Genomic DNA, 23,843 nt, shown 5'->3' on the forward strand with positions numbered 1-23,843 from the left:
TAATTTTTTTTTACTTATCTCTACACCTAACGTGGGGCTCAAACTCATGACCCCAAGATCAAGAGGCAAATGTTCCTTCCATTGAGCCCGCCAGGTGCCCTGAAACAAGTACTTTGCATACAGATCACACATTTGGAATACATGTTGGAATTGAAACACAATTGCATTTGTTACGCTGTGTCAGTTTCTACCATGTATATGGATACAATTTTGCTCAGGAGTGTATTGCACATATTTCAAACATAGATATTGGAGAACAGAATTTCTCTAAATTTGTTTTTCTGATGGCTGAAGTCACAATACTTATAGAGGGGGTAGGGATGGAGGCAAATTGGTCTCATCCTGTGACTTCATGGATTGCTCTAGAGAGCCAAATATATAGCCTGAAAGCCCAAACATGTCTAGGCAAGTTCACAGGAAATTGACTTGGGCAGGATGGAGTAGCAAAAGTGAAATGTTAAAAATGAGGGGAACGTGGGTTAAATTATAAATTGTAAAAACTCACAAACACAAGTGATTTTCAAAAGAAAAAATTAGTGCACAAATTGAACGAGCAATGGCCATACCAAAGATGCTTTCTGTTTTAGCTCCATCCATTGACCCAGACTACCCAAAAAACTCATTACTGTAAACAAGAACTATGTATCTACTGTTTAAATATATCCTCAAGTAATGTTCTTTAGCCCAGAATTTCCCCCACTCCTTTCACTCATTTTTTTTTAATTCAAATTCTGTCTTACAGAGATATTCTGAAGCCACCAGTGGGAATTAGCTATCATCCTTTAGAAAGCAGAGTTGAATAGTTGAGACAAGGCCTTAGAGTCTGCAAGCCTTAAATATTTACTATTTGGCCCTTTTCTGAATATATTTACTCAATTCTCCTTTATTTCACAAAGTTGATATGGATTCATTTATTGTCTGAGTGTTTATTAAACAGCTACCATAAATCAAGTACTATGCTCCTACTTTCTATTTAAGCATCCTTGGGATGAATGAAAGAGGTAGATAACTAATTAAAATGCTCACCGGTAAGTGCTACATTTGGGGCAAAAATAGGTTACAATGTGAGCATATATATAAGAAACTAACCCAGAATTGAGGAGAGGGGACTGTAACCAGGGAAGACTTCCTCATGAAAATAGTATCTAAGTTGATATTGGATGATGAGTGGAAGTTAGCCAGGCAAAGAGGGAGAAGGCACAGCAATTACAAAGGCCCAGAGAGAAATTAAGGAAATGCAAATATTTCAGAGACTAGAATGGAAAAAGGTTAGCGAACATTTAGAGATACCCATGTCTGATTCTTGGCAAGGGTAAGGAAGGTCATAAATTAAAATAGCATAAACTGGGCTGCAGGGTGAAGGCCAGAAAATGTAGCCATCAGTGTGTTGTGGGGGAGAAGTCAGGAAATGACAGTTGTTAAGGGAAGTTAAAGCACCACAGTAGAGTTTGGCTGTGAAAGAGGTGATAAGATGGGGTGGAGGAATGGTAAGAAAGTGCAGTCCAGTGACTCTGTAGGACTTGGACGGGCGAGGTGGTGCTGCATAGTGGTGCTCAGGTTACCAGTGTGGAGCCTGACCTGGGTCCTTGAATTCAGGAAATCAGAGATCGTTATCTGAGCCGAAGCCAAGATACTTAATGACTGAGCCACCCAGTCGCCCCTAACAAGGTTCATTCATATAGCTTTCTCCATCCTAAATTCCATTTCTGGTGATTAAAATGTCTTCCTTCCTCCTGGTACAGGGAAGGCACCTTTCACATGGTAGTTTTATGAACTCTTTCAGGGAAGAAAGGTGAGAGGGTGAAGCGCAGAGTGACCTTCCTCCTTCTGCCATTTTTCTCAAATTCCTTTAGCTTTATTCCATATGCTAACGTGCCATATTCTGGGGTAGCATGTCTTGAACCCCCTCAAAGGTATATCTTGTTTTGTGAGATATATATATTTTTAAAATAAGTGAGAGCACTGCTGTGGCTATATTATTTTTTAGGGAACGACTCTCTCCCCCCCTACTCCTAGTTTATTGACATTTGATTTGAGAATTTAATTTTCAGGTTTTTTGTGTGATTCTCCTCTCCCAATGAAAAATTCTAGATTGGTCTACTTTATGTGTTCCCCACTCCCCTTGTCACTCTATGCATACCTTTTTATTTCTCTGTTCGTTTTCTGTTTCCTCCACTAGATCTTAGGTCTCCAGGAGTGCAGGGACTATTTAGTTTTGTTCACTGTGTATTTCCCATTTCCTGGCTCAGTGCCTGGCAAATAGTAAATGCTCAATAAATATTTTTGAATAAATAAATGATGAGTATTGAAATTTTGTGTATATTTCTTTGATGTAGTTAGTGACTACAGGTAGTATATTGCTTTGTATATTCAGCAGAGAAAAAAGCAGCTCTGCTGTATAAGCATTTTTTATTTCATTTTTCTTTTAAGTAAGCTCTAAGTCTAACAGGGGTCTTGAACTCATGATCCTGCGATCAAGAGTCACATGCTCTACCAACTAAGCCAGCCAGGCCCCCCTCTATGAGATTTTTTAGGAGACATAGTACACCTGATTAAAAAAAAAAGTTCTAATTACAGAAAAAAATTCTATTAGAACACAGTTTTATTTATTTATTAAAAACATTTTTTAATGTTTATTTTTGAGAGAGAGAGAGTGAGAGAGCAAGAGCCAGCAGTGGAGGGGCAGAGAGAGAGGGAGACACAGAAACCGAAGCAGGCTCTAGGCTCCCAGCTATCAGCACGGAGCCCAGTGCAAGGTTGGAACCCATGAACCATGAGATCATGACCTGAGGGGAAGTGAGACGCTTAACCCATTGACCCACCCAGATGTCCCGGTTTTATTAAATATATATTGTATTACATCATGCTTCCAGACAAATTTTATAATTGTGTGTGTGTGTGTGTGCACATTTTGTTTTTTTATGTATTTATGCATTTATTTATTTATTCATGTGTATGCGTGAGAGAGAGAGAGAGAGAGAGAGAGAGAGAGAGAGAGAGAGACTCTGTGTGTGAGCAGGGAGGGAGCAGAGAGAATCCCAGTCAGGTTCCACACTGTCAACACAGAGCCTCAGGCATGACATCAAATGTGGTTTGCTTAACTCACTGAGCTGGAGCTCTGTGTGTGTACACTTTAAAACGGGTCTTGCTCTATTTTTCTAAGGGCATTGACATTAAATTTGTAAAATACAATGCTCTGAAGAGAAATATTTTGAAATCTTAAGGATTATTTATTTCAATTTCTGTTATGTAAAAAAAGTGATTTTTTTTTCTGGAAATGAAATTTCAGATTCAAGTAGTCATTTTTGGGTTTTTACCTAACATGATATTTTTTTAAAAAGCTCTTTTTCCAGCAAACCTATGTGTCAATACAAACCTATGTGTTAATATTCATAAATGTACCTAGAGTTAAATTTATTCTGAAATATATTTCTGGGGTTGTAAAAGCTTGAGGTTGTCTAACAAAAGACATATTAGGAAAATATACTTAAAAATTTTTTTCTTTGCTCTCTCTTAATCTCCCACCTCTACATTCCATTGACTTTATGGAAAAATTGGTTTCTTTCAACATCATTTTTCTTTCAATGGTTTTTGGCAGCGTGTGCTTAGGTCAGTTAACTGCTTGCTTAAGTTTACAAACTGTGGGTCTATATTTATAAACACAAGCTGCTGTGTATATCCTCTGCAGAAAGCGTGGAGAAACTGTCATAGGAATAAAAACGGAAGTCCTCCCGCTCCCCCACCTTTTTTAAAAAAGAGGTATAAACCCCAAGAATACCCAACGCACAGGAGGGAAGTTGGTGGATGTAAAAAGAAACTGAATTTTGCACGGCCATGGAAATGTAAGCAATGGAAAAATCCAGAATTATTTATGCGGTGTCCTGTCTCGATCTGTTTTGAGGACGTCCCTTAGGCCCTGCTCAACCTTCCCCCGCCCCCCCGGCAGCACCGCATCAACAGTCTCCTAAAGCCTCCAGCCGCTCCTGAGCGAGAGGGGGCGGGGAGGACGCGGTGGGGGGCGGGCACCCGGCGGAGGTAACCATAAACCACACCTCCCAGAGTGCTGTGCGCGGGCCTCGGCGCGCGCTTCTCCCGCCGCGCTAGAGGCCGCCGTTCTCGGGGCTGAGCCGAGAGGAAGCCCGGCGCCCGCCAGGGCTCTACGGGGCCGCGCAGGAGGGCGCGCGTCCGTCGGGTGCTCGCGCGGGTCTAGTGCGGCGCCGCTAGGTGCTGCGGAGAGACGCTGGGTTGCGGTAGCCTGGTTGCGCGTCTGCTGCTTTAGCGAGGCCGGGAGGAACCGAGCGGAGGGACAAGCGGAGGACCGAGGTAACCGCTCTTCTTCCCTCCTCATTCCTCTCTTCCTTTGTGCGGTGCTGTGGGTTCACGCCGAGCCCTCCTTTAACCCAACCCTAAATATCGTTACGCCGCTCGAGCTTTCGCTTCTGGCTCCGGGATACTCCAGCCCTACCAAGCAGTAACTAAAACTCCACAGCTGAGAGGGTTTGGGGCCCATTAAACCGCTGCACGTTTTCTGTCGCTCTGGTTGGCGGGAGGAACGGGGTCGCATTTCCTCGAGGAGATCCTCAGCCTCTGGCTCTGTCATCCCCGTCGGTGGCCCCTTGGCTGTCTCCTCTCGGTCTTTCGAAGAAGAGACGGACAGGCAGGTGCTTGGTGGCGTGCAAGGAATGAACAGTAGCGGTGCGGCCGGCCGGGTTCGGGGCCCAGGGAGGGCGGCCGGCCTGTGGGTGCGCGGCAGGTGGGCTTTCTCCTGGCCCTGCGGCGTGGGGACTCGCAGCCCGCCGGGGACTGGCTCGCCGGAGGGGCTCGCTGCCCGTTGGGACTTGCTGGTACCGGGGGTGTGCTGCTCGCGTCAGATGTCCCTTCCGCGGGAGTATAGATCCTAATGGAAGAGTGCCTCCTGGTGTGACACCAGGAACCAAAGCCCCTTTCCGAACACGCAGCCGCTCCGTGGAGTTTGTTTTACTGCTCCACAACCAGCTCTTTCTTCCTTCCACTAAACTTGCTGATTTCTTCAGGGAGGGCGATTTGTCTACATAGTTGGGAGTTTTCTAGTCCGGGGTTTACCCTTTACTGGATTTGCACAGTCGTAGCGTTTGCGCTCCTGGGTGTGAAAAGCATTTTACGTATTTTCCCACTTGGCAGTGTTGAATCCGATGACTTTACGTAGGAAATTGAACCTTTCTCAGTAATTCCCTTTTATCCGTTTTAATAGCATAACTGTTTTTGGCCCTTTACCCTATGCTAATGTTACCGCCTTGGGAGGATACTTTCGGGAAAGCGTCTCGAAAAACCTGGGTTGACGAAAGTAGTTTATCTGCTGGTTGCACTTTTTCATTATTTTTGTTTTCTGTAAGTTGATAATTGACGTTTGCTGTTCTTTATTCTCACTTTATGAGGAAACCCTTTCTCCATCTCCCTTGAATCCTGACTCTGGCAGAGGGTGGTCTTGGGAGAACAGGAGGACCTCTGCTTGGCGGTGGCTTTTTTCATTGGCTGCTGCTTTTCCTTTTCCTTCCTGAACTACAACTTTCAGTCCCTTTGTATATTGCCTTTTAAAATATCAAATAATAGGAACATAAATATAAAAAGGAATCTTAAGATAACTGTACTCACATATGCACTGTTTCGTATTAACATTTAAAACATTCTTTTAGTATTTGATAAGATTACTATTACTGTGGGGTTTTTTTTAATGATAATCTGTAATAATTGCACATTCTGTATTCTGGCAGGAAACTTAATTCACAGTCGGGGTAATTTTTACAAAACAGTATTTCCTCATTTGTTAAGAAAGCCAGGTAAATTTTGACACACACCCACTGACTCCTTTTTCAAAACAGAGTTTATATTTAGGGCAGTTTTAGGTTCATAGCAAAATTAAGTAAGGTACAGATTTCCCATATACCTTCTGCCTCCATATGCCTCCTGCCCTGCTCCACATATGCACAGCCTCCCTCACTATCAAAATTGCCACGTGGGAATGGTAGTTTTGTTAGAAAAGATGAATCTACATTGACAGATCGTTATCACCCAAAGTCTGTAGTTTAAATAGGGTTCACTCTTGATGTTGTATATTCTATGGGGTTTAGACAAATAACACTTTTTTTTTTTTTTAAGAGAACTTTTAATTAAGAGTTGTAGAGAATGGAAATGAGTATTGTTATTGAAAAAAGATTACAAGGGTGGGTGGCTTGTGGGTTAAACGTGGGACTCTCTTGATCTTGATCTTGGCTCAGGTCATGGTCTTGCAAGTTGGTGGGATGGACCCAACATGGGGCTCAGAGTTGACTTTGAAGAAGTCTGCTTGGGGATTTTCTCCCCATGTCTCTGCTCCTCCCCTGCTTACACACACACACTCTCTCTAAATAAATAACCCCCCCCCCCACAAAAAGATTACAAGATATTTTGAACATCCTAAAAATTAATTTCAGTTAGTTTTTGTGTTTTAAAAAAATTGGGTGTTTAAACTTTTGGTTTCTTATGTTTAAATTTTCAACAAAGTTATTTGTTTTTGTATATTAGGAATTAAAGAGATGAATGAGAAGAAATTCTTCATAGAATAACAAAAATAATCATTATTTTCTTAGCTGTAAAAGGGGTATAAAATATTGTTATAATGTGAAATCATTTTATAAACTGTCATAATACACTATAATGTTTATTGATATCATTAGTTAGATGCTGTATTTTAAAATTCTGCCAATTCATCATATTTTCAGGTGAATACGGCTTAATACCATCAAACTTTTTTTTTTGTTTGTTTGGCAGAACATGAGAGTTTATTGTCTGGTTATGAATGATTTAGTTTGATGAGTCAGAGATAAAATTATGGAAGAGAGTCAAAAATGCCTTGGGAAAATTTCTACTTCATCTCTCTGGTTCTTAACCTAGATCTATGAGGATGTCCATAAATAGTCTTCCCAGAGTCTGTGAACTCTGTGTATCTGTACTTTCTGGGGAAAAGACCCCTAGCTTTCAGTAGATGTTCAAAAGGTGTTCATGCCACCCCCCCCCCCCCCCCCCAACCAAAGGTTTTAAGAACTATTAGGATCGGTTATCTAGGCAGGCTTGTTTGCTAAACATTTTGTAGATTATTTTTAATATTAGGTTTTTAAAAAATTTTTTAAGAAAGGTAATCTTTGAAGCACCATGAGTGCCTGTTTTTCTTCCAGAACTAGTAGTTGATATTAATGATATACTATGTTCATATAAATAATAGTGCTGCTTCTTATATATGGAGATGACACCACTGATTGGTCCATTGTTGTTAGGCAGATACTGCCCATTCCTCTCTTCCCTTAGTGTTTATTATTTATTTTTGAAAGAGAGAGAGAGGGGGGCGCCTGGGTGGCTCAGTGGGTTGAGTGTCCAGCTTCGGCTCAGGTCATGATCTCACAATTCATGGGATCGAGCCCCGCATCAGACTCTGTGCTGACTGCTTGCTAAGAGCCTGGAGCCTGCTTCAGATTCTGTGTCTCCTTCTCTCTCTGCCCCTCCCCCACTCACGCTTTGTCTCACTCTGTTTCTCAAAAATAAATAAATGTAAAAAAAAAAAATTAAAAAAGAGAGAGAGAGAGAGAGACAGCACGAGCAGGGGAGAGGCAGAGAGAGAGGGAGACACAGAATCCAAAGCAGGCTCCAGGCTCTAGGCTCTGAGCTGTCAGCACAGAGCCAGACACAGGGCTTGGAATCCATGAACCGTGAGATCATGATTTAAGCTGAAGTTGGAACCTTAATGGTCTGAGCCGCCTAGGTGCCCCTCCCCTCCACTCTTGGTGGGCAATAGAATAGGTCCCAAGGAATGACACCCAAATACAATCCAGCATGTTAGAATCTTATTTTGAAATGCTTAAAGATAATTTGGTTTCCTTATTTTAAAATTTGAACATTTTTTCTTTTCTCTACAGAACACCAAATGCTAAAGAAAATTAAGTATTTTGTTTTCCAAACTAGATATTTGTTGTTATGTGGTATTTCTTCTTGTATAGCACGGAGTGTAAAGTTTTATTAAATCCTAATTGATGGTTATTTTGACTTACAGTGTTGCTGGTTTGGAAAGAATTTGGGTATGATTTTTCAAGAAATTGACCACCTGCTTATATAAATTAGATTATAATTTATAATTTTAGTTTATAACATTTAAAATTAATCTTATTTGCATTTGGGGAATTTTAGAGTTAGGTTAGAGTTCTAAGTTTGGGTTCATTCTTATAATAGAGTTTGGAAGTAAGCTATATCAAACTGCCCTATTTTTCTTTTTAGTATTAGGTTGCTGGGCTCTGAGGCTTTACGGTGTGAAGCCAACTTGTTTCTGGATCAGTTTCGAGTAGCATTCACAAGGCCTGAAGAGTAGGAAGTGAGTTAAGTGTTGCAGCACAAACTTAATAACAAATGTATGCAGCAGAGTAATATCTTTTTGTCTTTTTCCTTGAGATATTTTTTACTTTTCCTTTTGATATTGGTATTTTCATATGAACTGGAAAGCTTTTCGAAGTTCAGATTCTAAGTCAATTCTTGGGAATTTATAGAGTAGTGTAACAGAACTGTGTTGGACTCACCAAGTTTGCTTCTTAATAAAATTAATCTGAGAGGTTTAGATAAATCTCAAAGATCAATTAGAGGTGGATACTAGCATTTGCATAGTACTTTGCATGTACAAGGTAAGTCACTATGCTGCGTCTTTAGTTATTTTAACGCAGAGGATTGCTTATTACTTTAATAATGAAAGTTTGAGTTAAATTAATTGGATCTAAAACAAAGGGGGATCATTTCAGTAAAAATTTTACCTATGGAAAAACTATCATTTTAAGATCAGTGATTTTATGTGTATTCTCTTATCTTTGAACTTTAAAAAATTGAAAAACATTTCCTGTATGGGGAGATAATTATTAAATTTTTTTTTTAATTTATTTATTTTTGAGACAGAGACAGAGCATGAACAGGGGAGGGGCAGAGAGAGAGGGAGACACAGAATCAGAAGCAGGCTCCAGGCTCTGAGCCATCAGCCCAGAGCCCGACGCGGGGCTCGAACTCACAGACCGTGAGATCATGACCTGAGCTGAAGTCGGACGCTTAACCTACTGAGCCACCCAGGCGCCCCGGGAGATAATTATTAATACCCCATTTTAGTTCTTATAATTTATATATACCATACAAAGATATAGTTAACGTCATCTTTGGCCTTGTGGTAAGACTTTTGGCTTTGTAGTCAGGCAAGCCTATGTTGAGTCCTTGGCATTGCCGCTTAATAGCTTTGTGACCTTGGGTAGCTTTCTTAGCTTCTCTGAACTTCTTTATCCACAACTGTCAGGTAGGAATAATACCTCTTTGGGTTGTCCCAAGGATTGAAATGAACAAATGTTACATATCTAGCTCAAATAATAACAGTTACTTGTATAGTTTATGTGCTAGACAGTTTATTAACTCATTTAATTCTTATAACAGTCCTGTAAAGTTGGTACTGTTGTTTTCCACATTTTTACAGATGAAGAAACTGACGCTAATGAAAAGTTATATAACTAAACCAAGGTCATACAGCTAGTAAGTAGATAGTAAGCACTCAAAGCTGACTGTTGTCATTGAAAGAACAACAACAATAAGGAAGACTTAGGCTAATATAACCAGTCCTTATCTTTTTCTGTAATGAAAAATGCATCTGCATGTAGATTATTATAAAGCATATTTTATTTGTTGGAAAAGATGTTGATTGGAGTATTGTGTTCCTGACTAAGGACTCGGGATCACATAATTTATAAAAGCAATAATGTTCATTTATTGAATGCCTATTGTAAACTAGATACAGGGTTAAACATTTTATATATTATTATTTAAACTTCACAACAAACTTAAAGCTGAGGTTCAGAATGATTTTATTTTATTTAAAAAAATTGTTTTTAATGTTTATTTCTGAGACAGAGACAGAGCACGAGTGGGGAGGGGCAGAGAGAGAGGAGGACACAGAATCTGAAGCAGGCTCCAGGCTCTGAGCTGTCAGCACAGAGCCTGACGCAGGGCTCGAACTCACAGACTGCGAGATCATGACCTGAGCCGAAGTCGGATGCTCAACCGACTGAGCCACCCAGGCACCCCCAGAGTGATTTTAAGTGATGTGTCCAAGGCTAACAGCTAACAGAGAATCCCAAACTGATCATAAGGTCTGCTATTAATCATTAGTTTATGTGCCTTGTGTTAGCTATTGCTAACAGATTTTTCTAAAAATCTAAGCAACAGCTTAAGGAATTTCAAATACAAGAAAAGTACTCTCATAGTTTAGAAATAAACAGTGATTACCTAAAACTAGGGTCTTAGAGGCCAAACTCAGCTTATTCTCACTTTTGTAAATAAAGTTTTATTGGAACACAGCCACACTTAGTTCCCTTATGTATTGTCTCTTGATGCTTTCATACTGTAATGGCATACTTGAGTGGTCATGAAAGAGACCGTATGGGCCACAAAGCCTAAAATATTGACTGTTTGGTCCTTTATGGAAAAAGATTGATGATCTGTGACCTGCCCAATCCTGTTCTTTTTATAAATGAAGAAACAGACTTGGGGAGATTAGGTAACTTACCCAAAATGTAGCTAGTTAAAATCCAATTATACTGATTAACTCACTGTTATTTCTGCTATATCATGCAACCTCTTTTTCTTTTTGTTTTTTAAAGTTTTAACTTATTTATTCATTTAAGTAATCTCTCTACCCAACATGGGGCTGGAACTCACAACCCTGAGATCAGGAATCACATGTTCTTCTGACTGAGCCAGCCAGGTGCCCCATGCTACCTCTTTTTAAGTTCTAAAAACAACTGTACCTTATGGTCATTATATGAGGGACTCTAAAGCATTGTAAAATGTTTATGACCTATAAGAATATTTCTTTTTAAAATTTATTTATTTTTGAGATTGAGAGAGAGAGTGCAGGGAAGGGACAGAGAGAGAGGGAGAGAGAGAATCTCAGGCAGACTCCACACTGTCATTGTGGAGCCTGATGCAGGGCTCGAACCCACAAACTGTGAGATATGATCTGAGCTGAAATCAAGAGTTGGATGTTTAACCAGCTGAGCCACCCAGGTGCCCTGACCCATAAGAATATTTAACTCAGTTAAAACAGGCATGCTAGCTGTGATGGTAAGTATTTAGTCATTTCTTTTTTATTCTTAAAATTTGAAGAAATTTTGGGAATATGCTTTGTATGTCCCATGCCATAAATTTCTGTGGCCCACTTTCAACTTATGTTTCCTTATTTTCCTTCACAGATTTTTCTATAGTAAATAGAAATTTTTGTAATCATTCCTTAATTGATTCCGAAACAGCAATTGCAGTTGGAACCTATCTTGTAGTTGGAAATCTATCACATCTCCATATTTACAAAATAGAGATTGTACATCTTGCATCCAGTTTTCTTTCCATTTACCTTTACATTATCCATGGATCGATCCTTCCTTCCTTCCTTCCTTCCTTCCTTCCTTCCTTCCTTCCTTCCTTCCTTCTTCGTGTCCAGCACATAGCACAGTGCAAGGCTTGAACTCATGACCCTGAGATCAAGACCTGAGTTGAGATCAAGAGTTGGATGTTTAACTGACTGAGCCACCTGAGCACCCGTATCCATGGAATTAAAAAAACACATTTTTTAAAATCTTTATTTATTTTTGAGGGGGGGGGGGACAGAGTGTGAACGGGGGAGGGGTAGGGAGAGAGGGGGACACAGAATCTAAAGCAGATTCCAGGCTCTGAGCTGTCACCACAAAGCCCCACGCAGGGCTCGAACTCATGAACCATGAGATCATGACCTGAGCTGAGGTTGAACGCCCAACTGACTGAGTCACCAAGATGCCCCTGGAATTTTTCTTTTTTAATGTTTATTTATTTTTGAGAAAGAGAGTGTGAGCTGGGGAGGGGCAGAGACAGGGACAGAGGATCCGAATCAGGCTCTGCTGATAGCAGACAGCCCAATATGGGGCTTGAACCCACAAACAACGAGATCATGTCCTGAGCTGAAGATAGATTTAACTAACTGAGCCACCCAGGCTCCCCTTCATGGAATTTTTTAAGCATTGAGTTGATATGATCAGATTTGAATTAAGGAATGATAACTGGCAGCAGTAGGAAGGATGCACTGGTGAGAGAAGAGGCTTTGGGAGGTTGTCATCATAGCTGTGAGATGATGGGGCCTGTGACTAAAGTGGTGTTGCCGGAGAAGAAGGGCCAACATTATATGAGAGAAATTGAGGAAACATAATGTATGAAACTTGGTTATAATTAGGTAGAGTGGAGTGGGAACTTTGAATGCATGGGGGCTTTTGCATTCAGTGGGGAACCTTGATCATCTGGGATAGTTTGTGTTCTCCCTTAATATCCAGTACGTCTCTTTACTGTTGACTTTACTACATTATTTTTATCATCTGTTTTTGTCCCATCTGGGTAATTCAGGCTCATTAATGGTAGGAATTATGTCATGTCTTATCCTTTTTCAAGGGGGACTTATTTCAGATAACTTTTTAAAAGGTTAGATTGCTTTTGTGCATATGTTTTTTAAAAGTTTTTTATTTAGTTTGAAAAAGAGCATGTGTGAGAGTATGAGCAGGGAGGGGCAGAGAGGAAGACGGAGAGAGCGAGAATTGCAAGCAGGCTCTGCATCCAGCTCAGCATGGGAGCCCAATGTGGGGCTCTATCTCACAACTGTGAGATCATGACCTGAGCTGAAATCAAGAGTCAGGTGCTTAAGCGACTGAGCCACCCAGGTGCTGCCAGACTCACCTTGAATAGCACTGCTGTAAAGCACTTGGTTGTTGCTTTTCATATTCATCTTTGAATTTCCATAACCTGCAATATAACATGTGACTGGTTGATGAAATGAATAGGTTTCAAGGCAAATAAATGGTGTTTCCCCTTAACACTGATAATATTTCTATTTTTATTGGAATTCCTTGAAATGTGATTTTAAAACCATGTGACTTGCATACACAGTATGTGTATATATATATATGTGTATGTATGTTGGTTCCTGTGCTCACCTTGTGAAAGTAAAAGGAAGTTTCCAAACTCCTAGAAGACTGATTCTTGTATAGCCATGGTAACAATTAGTCACTTGAACCAGTTTTAAACCTGCTTACTGAATACATGACAGTTCTTTGGAATTGTTGTTTTTAAGTCACTGTGATCAATCAATAACAACCTACCTTACTGAACAGGATTTTGCAAGCCAGCTAGTCAGTGGTAGCCCTTTTAGTAGCACTGCTTCTAAACCTCTAAAAATCCACCAATCCCTGAACTCCAGATTTCCTCCTAAACCCTATATAAGATTAGCAATCTGCTCTACTCAGGTCTGTGCCTGACCAACATAGCTCTCCCTAAGTAAGTAATTATTATCTAGCTTTGTGTTCTTTATTTTGATTGGCTATTGAGTGAGAAACATCTTTTCACAGTCAGAAACAAATTGGTAAATTTATTTTTTGGTAGGCTTTATATTTTTATTCAGATTGTCATTTATTAATTTAAGTACAACCCTATGACCCCTATGACCTTCTTAAAACAATTTCTTTTAAAGTTTATTTATTTATTTTAAGAGAGACAGAGACTATGAGCAGGGGAGGGGCAGAGAGAGAGAGAGAGAGAGAGAGAGAGAGAGAGAGAGAGAGAGAGAGAGAGAGAGAGAGAGAGAATCCCAAGCATGCTCTGTGTTGGCAGCATTCGATATGGGGCTCAAACTCATGAACCACGAGATCTTGACCTTAGTGTAAACCGAGAGTCAGATGCTCAACTGACTGAGCCACCCAGGCGCCCCACTCCTGTGACATTCTTAAACAAAACTAGTAATAGAGTCCCTACTTAAGAGAGAGTTCATACACATTACTCACATACTTAGGTAAAAATTCAAGTTTTTAAAAAATATTTTTGTTTCTTTTACTACTTTATATTAGACTTTCTGACTATTATGACTATAATAAATTTTGTTAGCCAGTTCAAATAAGGGGGGGGGATGATTATGATAGTGAAACAATACTAGATAGCTTTCTTAATAAAACAGACCCCAAAATAGGAACATCTTACAAAGTATTCAGTGTAGTAAAAACATTGATCATAGACTCTGGAAATGACATTAGTATTTAACGAGCAGACTTTGATAACAATTGTATCTAATATGTGGTTATGCTAAGAAAAGCATTTAAAAAAAATTTTTTTTTTTCAACGTTTATTTATTTTTGGGACAGAGAGACAGAGCATGAGCGGGGGAGGGGCAGAGAGAGAGGGAGACACAGAATCGGAAACAGGCTCCAGGCTCTGAGCCATCAGCCCAGAGCCTGACGCGGGGCTCGAACTCACGGACCGCGAGATCGTGACCTGGCTGAAGTCGGACACTTAACCGACTGCGCCACCCAGGCGCCCCGAAGAAAAGCATTTTTTAAAGAAAAACATTTTTTTAAGTCACAGTAGTTAATTGTTAGGAGTCATGTGTACCTTGACCAAGTAGTAACTATTGAAACTGTAATCCAGTTTGTCAAAGCAGGGGCTTCTCTTTTAATTATTGGTTCAATATATTTTCTTTTGGACTGTTTTTTTTTTATTAAATATAATTTATTGTCAAATTGGTTTCCATACAACACCCAGTGCTCATCCCAAACAGGTGCCTACCTCAATGCCCATCACCCACTTTCCCCTCTCCCCCACCCGCATCAACCCTCAGTTTGTTCTTTGTACTTAAGAGTCTCTTATGGTTTGCCTCCCTCCCTCTCTGTAACTTTTTCCCTCCGCTTCCCCTCCCCTCTGGTCTTCTGTTAAGTTTCTCAGGATCCACATATGAGTGAAAACATATGGTATCTATCTTTCTCTGCCTGCCTATTTCACTTAGCATAATATGTTCCAGTTCCATCCACGTTGCTACAAATGGTCAGATTTCATTCTTTCTCATTGCCAAGTAGTATTCCATTGTATATATAAACCACATATTTTTTATCCATTTGTCAGCTGATGGACATTTAGGATCTTTCCATAATTTGGCTGTTGTTGAAAGTGCTGCTATAAACATTGAGGTACAAGTGCCCCTATGCATCAGCACTCCTGTATCCTTTGGGTAAAGTCCTAACAGTGCTATTGCTGGGTCATAGGGTAGATACATTTTTAATTTTTTTTTTTCAACGTTTATTTATTTTTGGGACAGAGAGAGACAGAGCATGAACGGGGGAGGGGCAGAGAGAGAGGGAGACACAGAATCGGAAACAGGCTCCAGGCTCTGAGCCATCAGCCCAGAGCCTGACGCGGGGATTGAACTCACGGACCGCGAGATCGTGACCTGGCTGAAGTCGGACGCTTAACTGACTGCGCCACCCAGGCGCCCCTACATTTTTAATTTTTTGAAGAACCTCCACACTGTTTTTCAGAGCGGCTGCACCAGTTTGCATTCCCACCAACAGTGCAAGAGGGTTCCCATTTCTCCACATCCTCTCCAGCATCTATAGTCTCCTGATTTGTTCATTTTAGCTACTCTGACTGGTGTGAGGTGATATCTGAGTGTGGTTTTGATTTGTATTTCCCTGATGAGGAGTGACATTGAGCAATGTTTCATGTGTCTGTTGGCCATCTGGATGTCTTCTTTAGAAAAGTGTCTATTCATGTCTTCTACCCATTTCTTCACTGGATTATTTGTTTTTCAGGTGTGGAGTTTGGTGAGTTCTTTATAGATTTTGGATACTAGCCCTTTATCCAATATGTCATTTGCAAATATCTTTTTCCAGTCCATTGGTTGCCTTTTAGTTTTGCTGATTGTTTCCTTTGCAGTACAGAAGCTTTTTATCTTCATGAGGTTCCAATAGTTCATTTTTGCTTTTCATTCCCTTGCCTTTGAAGATGTGTCAAGTAAGAAATTGCTGCAGCTGAGGTCAGAGAGGTTTTTTCCTGCTTTCTCCTCTAGGGTTTTTGATGGTTTCCTATCTCACATTCAGGTTCTTCATCCATTTTGAGTTTATTTTTGTGAATGGTGTAAGAAAGTGATCTAGTTTCATTCTTCTGCATGTTGCTGTCCAGTTCTCCTAGCACCATTTGTTAAAGAGACTGTCTTTTTTCCATTGGATACTCCTTCCTGCTTTGTCAAAGATTAGTTGGCCATACATTTGTGGGTCCAATTCTGGGTTCTCTATTCTATCCCATTGGTCTGTGTGTCTGTTTTTGTGCCAATACCATACTGTCTTGATGATGACAGCTTTGTAATAGAGGCTAAAGTCTGGGATTATGATGCCTCCCACTTTGGTTTTCTTCAGTATTACTTTGGCTATTTAGGGTCCTTTGTGGTTCCATACAAATTTTAGGATTGCTTGTTCTAGCTTCGAGAAGAATGCTGGTGCAATTTTGATAGGTATTGCATTGAATGTGTAGATTGCTTTGGGTAGTATTGACATTTTAACAATATTCTTTCTTTCTTTTGGACTGTTTGATTCAAAATTTAAAATCTCTATTCTTTGCGGGGCGCCTGGGTGGCTCAATTGGTTAAGCATCTGACTTCAGCTCAGGTCATGATCTCATGGCTCGTGAGTTTGAGCCCCACGTCAGGCTCTGTACTTAACAGCTCAGCGCCTGGAACCTGCTTTGGATTCTGTGTCTCCCTGTTTCTCTGTCCTTCCCCCTGCCCTGCTCACGCTCTGTCTCTCTCTCAAAAATAAATAAAAATTAAAAAAAAAAAACAACCCTCTATTGTTTTTGTAAATAAAAAGGAAATAATGAATATAGCCTAGGATGTAATATTTTGTATCATCTAAAATCTTCACATAACTGAATTATAAAGAGTACAAAGTACAAAGTTACTCTAAAGAAGAATGAGTCTAGGCTTTCTAGAACAGGAGCTTGTGAAGATGCCTGGGTAGGAGGATTCTAAGTGCACCTCCTCCAATGGACACACCAAGGTACAACTAAATAATGTGCAACTTACTCTGAAAATGACCTGAAGACTAACAGAAAAGCTGTTTCACAGCTGAAGACATACAGAAAAAGCCCCATTGACTAAGGTAGGGAGGGACAGAGATGTGGCTGGGAACAAAACCCCTGTACAGGGAGAGGGATCTCACAGGTCTGGAGGTCCTCCCTGGGAAGTGAAGGGATCAAGCCCCATATTGGGTACCCCACAGGAGACCTGTGCTGGGAAAATGAGCCTCAATAACATCTGGCTTTGAAAATCACCACAGCTTAACTCTAGGAGAGTTAGAGTGCTATAGGAAATGGAGACTCTGCTTAAAGGGCCCCCACACTATATCACTCTCTCTGAGACCCAGCACAGAGGCAGCACCTTGAAAAGTACCTGGCTTATATGTGGAAGAGATTTGTTGACTAATTTTAGAGCACATGCTAGAGAGGCTGAGACCTGTAGGAACTTTCTCTAGGAATAAGTGCTGGCAGGCATCATTTTTCTTGCCCTCCTTCAGCCTAACTGGCCCAAAGCTGATGGGAGCCAGTTCTGACACTCTCCATCCCTGTTAGTACTGCTCCCCCACCCAGCATTCTTTTGTGGATCTGACCTCAAAGCAACTCTTATCCTGCCATACCCAACAGACAGCCTTGGTGTTCCCTTTCCCTCTAAAGCAATTGCTACCCCATCATACCCAGCAGGCAGCTCCTCCCAGTGACTCCTGCCCCAGGTGGGAGCAACCTTGCCCATCAGCACTCCTGCAACAGTTATGGCTAGGCCTCTCAGCCAGCTGCACCAGGGGTTAATCCCACCCACCAGCATGCCCATAATAGCTGCATCTGGGTCATTTAGCCAGCTGTGCTAGGGGCCAGCCCTGCCGTCAGTGTGCCCATGGTAGTTGAGGCTGGTCATTGCAGTCATCCTGGGTGGGTGCCAGCCCCATCAACCAGTGTACTTGCTGCAGTCATGGCCCAGTTGCAATAAGAGGGCACATGCAGTCCACACAGGGGATTTCCCTGGAGCACCTGGTTCTGGTGACCAGGGAAGTATTGTGCTGCTGGGCTGCATAGGAAGTCCTCTACACAAGGCTGCTACTTTCAAGACCAGGAGACTTATCTGACCCATTTGACATAGAAACAGAGTCAAATGACAGGAGGAGAGAGAAGACTATGTTCCAAATAAAAGAATATGATAAAACCTCAGTAAAAGAAGTAAATGAAACAGATAAGCAACTTACTCGATACAGAGTTCAAAGTAATCGACATAAACATGTTTGCAAGACTTGAGAGAATAGATGAACTGAGTGAGAATTTCCACAAAGAGAAAATTAAAAAAAAAATCAGACCTGAAGTATATAATAACTGAAATGAAGAATACATTAAAGGGAATCAATAGCAGATTAGAAGATGCAGAAGAATGGATCAGTGATCTGGAAGGTGAGAGAGTGGAAATCAAGCTGAACAGCAAAAGGAAAAAAACGTTTAAAAAAATCAGGATTGGTTAAGAGACTTCTGGAACAATATCATACATACTAACATTTGCATTATAGGGACCCCAGAAAGCAAAGGGAAAAAGGGGCAGAGAATTTATTTGTAGAAATGATGGCTGAAAACTTCCCTAACCTAAAGAAGGAAACAGACATCCAGGTCCAGGAAGTTCCTAGACTTGATGAATCCAAAGAAATCTACACCAAGATACATACTAATTAAAATGCTAGAAATTAGAGGTGCCTGGCTGGCTCAGTTAAGCCTGTGACTTTGGCTCAGGTCATGATCTTGTAGTTCATGGGTTTGAGCCCTGTGTTGGGCTCTGTGCTGACAGCTCAGAGCCTGGAGCCTGCTTTGGATTCTGTGTCTCTCTCTCTGCCCTTTTTCTGCTTGTGTGCTCTCTGTCTCTCAAAGATAAACTTTAAAAAATTATAAAATGTTAAAAATTGGAGATTCTTAAAAGTAGCAAAAGAAAAGCAACTAGTTATATACAGGGGAAACCTCCTAAGGCCATTAGTTGAGTTTTCAGCAGAAACTTTGATGACTTTAAGGGAGAGGCATGATATATTCAAAGTGCTGAAAGGAAAAAACCTACAACCAAGAATACTCTACCCAGCAAGATCATTCAGAGTTGAAGGAGAGTTAAAAGAGTTTCTCAGAAAAACAAAAGTTGGAATTCATCATCATTAAATAGAATTTACAGGAAATTTTAAAGGGACTTCAAGTGGAAAAGAAAAGGCCAAATTAGAAATTAGAAGATCATGAAAGGGAAAAATTTCACTGGTAAAGGCAAACATATAGTAAAGGTAGTAGACCAATCACTTAAAATGCTAGTATGAAGGTTAAAAGATAAAAGTATTAAAATTAGTTGTATCTACAGTAATCAAGAGATAACACAAAATTAAAAGATGTAAAATATAACATGAGCATAAAATATGGAAGGAGGAGTAAAAATGTAGTGCTTTTAGAATGGATTAAAACTTAAGTGACAAAATATACTGCCATATACAGAGAATGTTATATATGAACTTCATGGTAACCACAAAATCAAAGCCCTATAATGGTTACACAAAAGATAAGGGATTCCAGTCATACAACTAGAGAAAGTCATCATATCACAAGGGAAGAGAGCAAAAGAAGACTAGAACAGAGAAGAACTATAAAAACAACCAGAAAACAACGAAACAAGTACCTACCATATCAGTAGTTACTTTAAATGTGAATGAAATAAATGTCCCATAAAAAGACATAGGGTGACTGAATGCTTAATGAATCAAGACCCATCTTGCTTAAACTCAGACCTAAAGACACATATAGACTGAAAGTGAAAGGATGCAAAAAGATACTACATGTAAAAAAAAAGACATTACCTGTAAATGGAAGTGAAAGAAAAGCTGGTGTAGCAATTCTTATATTAGACAAAATAGATTTTAAAACAAAGAGTATAACAAAAGACAGAAGGGCATTACAAAATGATAGAGATCAATCTAGTAAGAAGATATAACAATTTAAATATCTATGCACCCAATATATAAAGCAAATATTAACAGACATAAATGGAGAAGTTGACAGTAATACATTAATAGTAGGGAACTTTAAAACCCCACTCATATCAGTGGACAGATCATCCAGATCAGGAAACAGTGGGTTTGAACTATAAATCAGATGGTCTTAACAGATCTATATACAACATTCCATCCAAAAAGAGCAGAGTGCACATGGAACATTTTCCAGGCTAGATCATGTTAGGCTACAAAACAAGTCTCAGTACATTTAAGAAGCAAGCATCTTTTCTCATCACAACGGTATGAAACTAGAAATCAATACAAGAAAAAAAAAACCTGGAAAAAAACACAAATATGGAAGTTGAACAACATACTACTGAACAACTAGTGGGTCAATGAAGAAATCAAAGAGGAAATAAATACGTGGAAACAAATGAGAATGGAAACACTCTGGTGTGTGGCAAAGGCTTACCTCAAGAAACGAAAAATCTCTAACAATTTAACCTTATACTCTAAAGGAACTAGAAAAAGAACAAAGCCCAAAATTAGTGGAAGGAAAAAGGTAACAAAGATTGGAGCAGAAATAAAATGCTCTTAAAAAATGGCAGAAATGAACAATGAAACTGAGAACTGGTTGTTTGAAAACAAAATTGATAAACCTTTAGCCAGGCTTATCAAGAAGAAAAAAAGGACTTAAATATATAAAATTAGAAATGAAAGAGAGTTACTGTCAATACCACAGAAATATAAAGGATTATAATAGACTACTGTGAAAAATGATATGCCAACAAATTGGACAACTTAGATGAAATGGATAAATTTCTAGAAACATAGTCTTCCAAGACTGAATTAAGAAGAAATAGGGGCACCTGGGTGGCTCAGTCGGTTGAGCGTCTGACTTCAGCTCAGGTCACGATCTCAAGGTTCGTGAGTTCGAGCCCCGCGTCAGGCTCTGGACTGATGGCTCAGAGCCTGGAGCCTGCTTCCGATTCTGTGTCTCCCTCTCTCTCTGCCCCTCCCCCATTCGTGCTCTGTCTCTGTCTCAAAAATAAATAAATATTAAAAAAAAATAAAAAAAAAAAGAAATAGAAAATCTGAATAGACTGCTAGTAATGAACTTGAATTGATAATCAAACTCCCAACAAACAAAAGTCCAGGACCCACTGGTTTCCCAGGTGAATTCTACCATGCATTTGGAGAAGAATTAGTACCTATTCTTATTAATTATTCCAAAAAACAGGAGAGGAAGGAGTGCTTCCAAATTTATTTTACCAAGCCAGCATTACTCTGATACCAAAACCAAAGACACCAAAAAAAAAAAAAAAAAAAGGAAAATTACATATAAACCATTATCTCTGGTGAGCATAGATGTAAAAGTCCTCAACAAAATATTATTAGTAAATGAAATTCAATAATACATAAAAAGGACATTTACCACTATTAAGTGGGATTATTCCAGGGATGTGAGAATGGTTCAGTAGTCATAATTCAATGTGATATATCACATTAACAAGAGGAAAGAAAAAAACCCACATGAATATCTCCATAGATGTGGCAAAAACATTTAACAAAGTACAACATTCATTCATGTTAAAAACTCAACATGGGTTTAGAGGGAACATATCTCAACATAATACAGGTCAAATATGAAAAACAAGCAGAGGACCTGAATAGACATTTTCCAGAGAAAGCATTTAGATAGCCAACAGGCACATGAAAAGATGCACAACATTACTAACCCATCAGGGAAATGCAAATCAAAATCACAATGCAGTATCACCTCACACCTGTCAGAATGCTTATTATCAAAAAGACTAGAAATAACAAGTCTTGGCAAGGATATGAAAAAAAGAGAACTCTTATGCACTGTTGGTAATGTAAATTGGTGTAGCCACTATGGAAAACAGTATGGAGGTTCCTCAGAAAATTAAAAATGGAAATTACCTATGCACCCCTATGTTTATTATAACATTATTTATAATATATATGGAAGCAACCCAAGTGTCCATCAATAGTGGATAAAGATGTGGTATATAAATACAGTGGAATATTACTCAGCTATAAAAAAGAACGAAGTCTTGCTGTCTGCAACAACATGGATGGACCTAGAGGGTATTATGTTAAGTAAAATCAATCAGAGAAAGACCAATACTATATGATTTCACTTCTGTGTGGAATCTAAAAAGCAAATGAACAGACAAAAAAACTAAACAGACTCTTAAATACAGAGAACAAGTTAGTGGTTGCCAGTGGTGAGGTAGGTGGGAAACTGGTGAAATAGATTAAGGGGATCAAGAGGTATAAACTTCCAGTTATCAAGTAAATCACAGGAATGAAAAATACAGCATAGAGAATATGATCAATAACACTGTGATAATTTTGTAGGTGACATATAGTGACTACACTTACTGTGGTGATAATGCATAGAACTGTTGACTCACTGTGTTATACACTTGAAAAAATAAAATGTGTATGTCAACTATTCTTCAGTTAAAAAAGAAATAAGAGAAGAATGAGTCTAATAACACTATGCTGCCTATATAGCAGTAGTTACTATATAGAGATTCTTCAAAGTACCATTTGGAGTTCCTCTTTCTACTTAGTACTGTTCTGATTAATGTGTAGTGTAAAAGTCATTCTTTGCCTATAAAGACTTTAGTTATGAGAATAATACAGTATGAATTAATATAGTGTTCTGCATAACAGTATTATATATTGATAGCACATGTAAATTATAAGTGCAAAGAAGTTAGAAAAAAGAAAATAGAGTGACCTAATGTAGTATCTTTATGCTTTTGCTGTAAGTCTTGTTTTCTATAATTCATTGTAAGTTGTGTTTACATGTAAAAACACATTAGTTTTGTTATATATTCTCTGCATCGAACCAGTAAAACCGTCTGCTTCTGTTTGAAATACCTTTTCTTCAGAACTTCTTATTTTCTGGATTGATAATGATTTTACTATCATTTAGGGAAACAAAAACATGGTCTCATTTCCTGTCTGCTTTAGTAGGATTAACACAGTACGGTGTGGTAGAAACAGACCTCCATGGATCATCTCTTTTTTTCTTTTTCTAATCTCTTAATATATTTGAGGAAGGAGTAGTATCTTATTTTTTTCTCCCTAAGGGCCAGAATCTAAGTACATTTTTTTTTTTTTAACATTTTGGGTTATAGAGTTTAGGTTGAGATTTACTTTCACTTAATACTAACATACAGCCTTTATAAGTCCTAAAGTCTGCTAAGTTCCTTGGAGGAATGAAGTGTTGTAGGGAATATTCATTTCCTGCTTTTATCTCCCATTTTATTATATATAATAGATTTTTTAAAAATTGAGGGTGCTGTGTTCTTTGAATAGACCATTTTTTTTTTTTTTTTAAATTTTTTTTTTCAACGTTTATTTATTTTTGGGACAGAGAGAGACAGAGCATGAACGGGCGAGGGGCAGAGAGAGAGGGAGACACAGAATCGGAAACAGGCTCCAGGCTCCGAGCCATCAGCCCAGAGCCTGACGCGGGGCTCGAACTCACGGACCGTGAGATCGTGACCTGGCTGAAGTCGGACGCTTAACCGACTGCGCCACCCAGGCGCCCCTTGAATAGACCATTTTAAAAGAATTTGATATAGAAAGTTTTTGAGCTATTGTGTCTTACTCAAATCTGATGTCAAATGTAAAAATGATTTTATTAAAATGAATATTTATAATGCCCTTTTCATAGAGTAGTCCTCTGACAAAGGAAATAGATTTGTGACAATAATAAATTAAGCCTTTAAACAGAAGCTAGAGTGGTTTGGTACAAGGGAAAATGTGTATGATAGTTTTGAATCATGTGTACATAAACCTAGTGAACTTTAGAAGTAAGATCAGTAATACTTGCCATCATAATACTCAGACTCTTGGGCACAAAATATGGTATGATGAAAGTTCTGGATGAAGGAAGAC

At 39.3% G+C, this 23,843-nt stretch overlaps 1 protein-coding gene across 4 annotated transcripts in view; it reads left to right on the forward strand.

The window, feature by feature from the left end:
- The first annotated feature begins 4,080 nt into the window (after nucleotides 1-4,080).
- Nucleotides 4,081-23,843, forward strand: part of KLHL8 (kelch like family member 8) — a 68,138-nt gene continuing 48,375 nt past the window's right edge. For 2 of the 4 annotated variants that reach the window (XM_045056120.1, XM_045056121.1), the window contains exon 1: nucleotides 4,083-4,323. The gene's annotated coding sequence lies outside the window, so the exon portion shown is untranslated. Of the gene's footprint in view, nucleotides 4,324-23,843 lie in introns of all 4 variants that reach the window. The other 2 variants (XM_045056122.1, XM_003985196.6) reach the window with 2 other exon arrangements.

The sequence above is a fragment of the Felis catus genome, chromosome B1 (assembly GCF_018350175.1).
Source record: "Felis catus isolate Fca126 chromosome B1, F.catus_Fca126_mat1.0, whole genome shotgun sequence".
Lineage (NCBI taxonomy): Eukaryota > Metazoa > Chordata > Mammalia > Carnivora > Felidae > Felis > Felis catus.